General features: G+C 45.5%; 1 protein-coding gene across 1 annotated transcript in view; it reads right to left on the bottom strand.

Moving 5' to 3' along the window:
- Positions 1–6,345, bottom strand: part of zdhhc8b (zDHHC palmitoyltransferase 8b) — a 336,369-nt gene that overhangs the window by 23,189 nt on the left and 306,835 nt on the right. The gene's annotated exons all lie outside the window — the stretch shown is intronic.

Below are 6,345 nucleotides of genomic sequence, written 5' to 3'. Positions count from 1 at the left end.
ACGGTGGTAAAGAAAGCTTTTGGCACATTGGTCTTCATAAATCATAGTACTGAGTACAGGAGATGAGGTGTTATGTTGTAGTTGTACAAGACTTTGATGAGGCCTAATTTAGAGCATTTTGAGCAGTTTTGGTCACCTGCCTACAGGAAAGATGTCAATAAGATTGAAAGAGCACAGAGGAAATTTACAAGGATGTTGCCAGGTCTGGAGGACCTGAGTTATTGAAGATTGAACAGGTTAGGACTTTATCCTTGGAAGGTAGAAGATTGAGGGGAGATTTGATCGAGGTGTACAAAATCACGAGAGGTATGGACAGGGTAAATGCAAGCAGGCTTTTTCCACTGAGGTTGGGTGGGACTAAAACCAGGGGTCATGGATTAAGGATGAAAGATGAAATGTTTAAGGGAACATGAGGGGAAACTTCTCCACTCAGAGGGTTGTGAGAGAGTGGAATCAGCTGCCAGCACAAGTGATGCATGCAAGCTCAACTTTAACATTTAAGCGAAGTTTGGATGGGTAGATGGATGGCAGGGGTATGGAGGGCTATGGTCCCGGTGCAGGTCGATGGGAGTAGGCAGAGTAAATGGTTCAGCACAGGCCAGATGGGTCAAAGTGCCTGTTTTGGTGCTGTATATTTCTACGACTTTATGACAAACAAAAGTCAATTAATACTGTCAACTCTGCAGCCAAGCTCCCTATGAACACACAATCACCTACATTTTCTAGTACTTTACACAACAGCACCAATTCTTCAACAGGACCAAGATTACAAGGGCCAGGGGCCACAGGGGAGATTCAGATTTCTTTATCACATGTATTTCAAAACATACAGTGAACTGCGTCATTTGCATTAACAACCAACACACTCAAAGATGTACTGGAGGTTGTCCGCAAGTGTCACCACACATTCTGATACAAACATAGCAGTCTACAATGTTCAGAAGAACAACACAAACAGCAACAACAGCTAAACAAGCCCCTTTCCCACCCTCTCACCCACTAACTCAAACACACATACACAGGTAGGCCTCCAGTCCCAGGGCAGGCTACCCACAGGTCTAATCGGGAACTATGGCAAGGTCAGGAGAAGAAAGTGGGAAGGGAGAAGGGAAGGGGAAGGGAGGGAGAAGGGAGAAGGGAGGATGGTGAAGGGAAGGGGAAGGGAGGGAGAAGGGAGAATGGCAAAGGGAAGGGGAAGGGAGGGAGAAGGTTAAGTGAGTGGGCAAGGGTCAGGCAGATGGTGTAAAATGTTGGTGCATGCAAGGTCATCCACTTTGGAAGGAAAAATGAAAGAGCAGATTATTATTTAAATGGTAAAAAATGGTAAAAAAGCAGTGCTGAGGGACTTGGGAGTGCCTGTGCATGAATCAACAAAGGTTGGTCTGCAGGTGCAGCAGGCTATCAAGAAGGCAAATTGAATGTTGGCCTTCATTGCCAGAGGGATGAAATTTAAGAACAGGGAGTTTATGCTGCAACTGTGCAGGGTACAGGTGAGGCTGCACCTGGAGTACTGCGTACAGTTCTGGTCTCTTTACTTGAGGAAGCTTATACTAGTTTTGGAGGTGGTACAGAGGAGGTTCACCAAGTTGATTCCAGAGATGAGGGGGTTAGTTTATGAGGAGAGTCACCTGGGTCTGTATTCGCTGGAATTCAGAAGAATGAGAGGACATCTTATAGAAACATTTAAGATTATGAAAGGGATAGATAAAATAGAGGCAGGGAAGTCGCTTCCACTGGTAGGTGAGACTAGAACCAGGGGACATAGCGTTAAGGTTTGGGTGAGTAGATTTAGGACAGAGGTAAGGAGGAACTGCTTTTCCCAGAGAGTGGTGAATCTGTGGAATTCTCTGCCCAATGAAGCAGTGGAGGCTACCTCAGTAAATATATTTAAGACAGGTTTGGAAAGACTTTTGCATTGTCGGGGAATTAAGGGTTATGGGGAAAAGGCAGGTAGGTGGAAATGAGTCCATGGCCACATCAGGCACGATCTTATTGAATGGTGGAGCAGTCTCGATGGACCTGATGGCCGACTCCTGCTCCTATTCCACCTGCAGCTTGCTACCACCCACACTGGACCCCCTATAATTCACCTACCATCACAACCAATTGACAGATAACACAAATAGCCACTGCTCTACACACCATACTTACACATCTGGAGAAGGATGCTTATGTGAGAATGCTGTTCTTGGACTACAGTTCAGCATTTAACACCATAATTCCCTCCAGGCTCGACAAGAAGCTCAGAGACCTCAGCCTTCACTCTGCCTTGTGCAGCTGGACCCTGGACTTCTTCTCAGATCGCCAGCAGATGGTAAGAGTGGGCTCCGTCACCTCCAACCCTCTGATCATCAACACAAATGCTCCTCAGGGCTGTGTACTAAGCCACCTCCTTTACTCTCTGTACAGCCATGACTATGTCACCACCCACAGCTCCAAAATGCTAATTAAATTTGCTGATGACACAACACTGATTGGCCTAATCTCAAATAATAATGAGGCAGCCTTCAGAGAATAAGTCATCACTCTGACACAGTAGTGTCAAGAAAACAACATCTCCCTCAAAATCGCAAAAACAAAGGAGCTGGTTGTGGATTACAGGACTCTGCCATGTGCAGAAGTTCGCTGATGACACGGCCATAGTGGGGTGTGTCAGGAATGGACAGGAGGAGGAGTATAGGAAACTGATACAGGACTTTGTGATATGGTGCAGCTCAAACTACCTGCGTCTCAATATCACCAAGACCAAGGAGATGGTGGTGGACTTTAGGAGATCTAGGCCTCATATGGAGCCAGTGATCATTAATGGAGAATGTGTGGAGCAGGTTAAGACCTACAAGTATCTGGGAGTACAGTTAGACGAGAAGCTAGACTGGACTGCCAACACAGATGCCTTGTGCAGGAAGGCACAGAGTCGACTGTACTTCCTAAGAAGGTTGGCGTCATTCAATGTCTGTAGTGAGATGCTGAAGATGTTCTATAGGTCAGTTGTGGAGAGCGCCCTCTTCTTTGTGGTGGCGTGTTGGGGAGGAAGCATTAAGAAGAGAAACGCCTCACGTCTTAATAAGCTGGTAAGGAAGGCGGGCTCTGTCGTGGGCAAAGTACTGGAGAGTTTAACATCGGTAGCTGAGCGAAGGGCGCTGAGTAGGCTACGGTCAATTATGGATAACTCTGAACATCCTCTACATAGCATCATCCAGAGACAGAGAAGCAGTTTCAGCGACAGGTTAGTATTGATGCAATGCTCCTCAGACAGGATGAAGAGGTCAATACTCCCCAATGCCATTAGGCTTTACAATTCTACCGCCAGGACTTAAGAACTTTTTAAAAGCTATTATTAATGCTTTTTGAGATAGTGATTTAGATGCATATCATATTTTTTTACTGAGTTAAGTATTGTATGTAATTAGTTTTGCTACAACAAGTGTATGGGACATTGGAAAAAAAGTTGAATTTCCCCATGGGGATGAATAAAGTATCTATCTATCTATCTATCTATCTGAATGGAGACAGGCTAACCCCTATTGACATCAGTGGATCTGGGGATGAGAGGGTGAACAGCTTTAAGTTCCTTAGCATAAACATCACCAAGGATCTCACATGGTCTGTACGCACTGGCTGTGTGGTGAAAAAGGCACAACAGCACCTCTTTCACCTCAGATGGTTGAAGAAGGTTGGTATGGGCCCCCAAACTAAGAACTTTCTACAGGGGCACAATTGAGAGGGTCCTGACTGGCTGCATCACTGGCTGGTATTGGAACTGTACTTCACTCAATCGCAAGATTCTGCAGAAAGTGGTGAGGACAGCCCAGCACATCTGTAGATGTGAACTTCCCACTATTCAGGACATTTACAAAGATAGGTGTGTAAAAAGTGTCTGAAAGATCATTGGGGACCTGAGTCACCCCAACCATAAACTGTTCCAGCTGCTACCATCCGGGAAACGGTATCGCAGCATAAAAACCAGGACCAACAGGCTCCGGGACAGCTTCTTCCACCAGGCCATCAGACTGATGACACAACTGTATTTCTATGTTTTATTGACTGTCCTGTTTACATACTATTTATTATAAATTGCATATTCAGATGGAGAAATAACAAAGATTTTTACCCCTGATGTATATGAGACCAGCCAAGATGGCGGCATGACGCAGCATGCAGCGGCCACTCTGGAGCTGATATCTGTTATTTGTTAAGCGGGGTGCCGTGCGCAATCCTAATCTGATGAAAAACGGACGTGGGAGCACGGAGGAACATCTGGAAATCTCCAGGAAGGCCTTCTTCGTTGCTGCTGCTGCTGTGAGGTCCAGGTCTCTGCTGAGAAGAACAGGCCCCCAGTCCTCGTGGTCACGTTGCTGTTGGCGGGAGCGTCTTAATACGCTCGGCAGAGGATGGTGCTCGGAGAAGCTGTGCTGGAGGGGATGGTTGGAGGCTCGGAGGTTCGATGGACTCGGAGTCTGCTGCGGTCAGGTCGCTTTCAGTGTGTGCTGTGTCCGACGGAGCTTTCATTGTGTGCTGCGTCTGCGAGGCTGAGCCGGGTGGTGCTTGCATTGTGTGCTGCATCTGCGAGGCTGAGTCTGGCGGCGCCATGGAAGTCCATAGCAGGGGTATTCCCTTTGGCCACCTGCGTGGGATGATGAGTCTATCAGGACCCTGAGGACTTGTGGAAACTGTGTGGTGGTTTCTTTCGAACTTATAGTCTTTTAACATCTTTGGACTATTTTTACTGTGCCTATGGTCTGTTTTTTTTAATCAATTATGCTATTGTTTGCACTGTTGTAACTATATGTTGTAACTATGTGGTTTTGTGCAGGTCTTATAGCTTTAGTTTTTGGTCTTGTTTTGTCTGCTGGGTTTAGAGCTCCTTTCCAGGGAACGCGCTAAGATGGTAGCGCGATATTAATACGCAGCAGCCTCTCTGGACTCTGGATTGGGGATTGCTAAACATTATGTGGATTTTCTGGTGTAGTCTGTTTTGTCATGTGCTTTTGTGATATCATTCTGGAGGAACGTTGTCTCATTTTTTAACTGCTTTGCATTTGTGGTTTCTAAATGACAATAAACTGAAACTGAACTGAACTGAACTGATATGAAGGATGTAAATAATAAAGTCAATTCAATTCAATTATGTTCTTATGTTCTTAAAACATAGTGCACAGGGAATCATTTCCATCATATTCCATAGGGGCACCACCTTCCTGGTTATTGAGGACATCTTCAAGAGGCAGTCATTTGAGAAGGCGTATCCCTCATTAAAGACTTACGCCATTCGCGTCAGGCCCTCTTCAAGTTACTACTGTCAGGGAAGTGGTAAAGGAGCTTAATGACTCACATTCAATGTTTAGATCGGCTTCTCCTCCTCTGCCATCACATTTCTGAATGGCCAATCAACACTAACTTGTTATTTCTCCTTTGCACTATTTATTTTGGAATTGGTTTATTGTTGTCACATGTAACAAGATATGGCGAGAAGCTTTTCTTGCATACTGTTCCAGCTATTTTTTAATTATTATTGAGATAAGAGTGTGGAACAGGCCCTTCGGCCCTCCCAGCCTAACTGCACAGCAAACCGTACCCCCCCCCCCCCCCCCCCCAGTTTAACCCCAGCCTAATCACAGGACAGTTTACAATGACCACTTAACCTACCAACTGGAACAAATTGAGAATGTGGGAGGAAACCAGAGCATCAGGAGGAAACCCAAATGGTCATAAGGAGAATGTGCAAACTCCCGACAGCAGCAGGAATTGAAACCTGGTCACTGGTACTGTAAAACGTTGTGCTAACCACTACACTACCATGTGATGGGAATTGAACCCGGGTCACTGGTACTGTAAAACGTCGTGCTAACCACTACACTACCGTGTGATGGGAACTGAACCCGGGTCACTGGTACTGTAAAGTGTTGTGCTAACCACTACACTACTGTGTGATGGGAATTGAACCCGGGTCACTGGTACTGTAAAGTGTTGTGCTAACCACTACACTACCGTGTGATGGGAATTGAACCCGGGTCACTGGTACTGTAAAGCATTGTGCTAAGCACTATGCTAGCATGCTACCCAGATTAGATAAAATACATGATGCATCAAGGTAAAACAAGGTCAAAAAATAATGGTACAGAATGGTGGGTAGCGGCTATAGAGAAAGCACGGTGCAGGTGAACAATAAGGTGCAAGTTCAACGGAAGATTGTAAGGCAAGAGTCCAATTTATTGTGTTAAGTAGAAGCTATTTCTGAGTGCTTTCCTGTAGTAAATTTTTATGGCTTGCACTTGTACCGTTGCCAGTAAACAAATTTCATGACATGTGTCAGTAATAATGAAGGCTATAGGAGCAGAATTAGGC

This window comes from Hemitrygon akajei, chromosome 7, assembly GCF_048418815.1.
Source record: "Hemitrygon akajei chromosome 7, sHemAka1.3, whole genome shotgun sequence".
Classification (NCBI taxonomy): domain Eukaryota; kingdom Metazoa; phylum Chordata; class Chondrichthyes; order Myliobatiformes; family Dasyatidae; genus Hemitrygon; species Hemitrygon akajei.
Note: the sequence above shows the minus strand (reverse complement) of the source record. Positions and strands in the feature narration are given on the sequence as shown.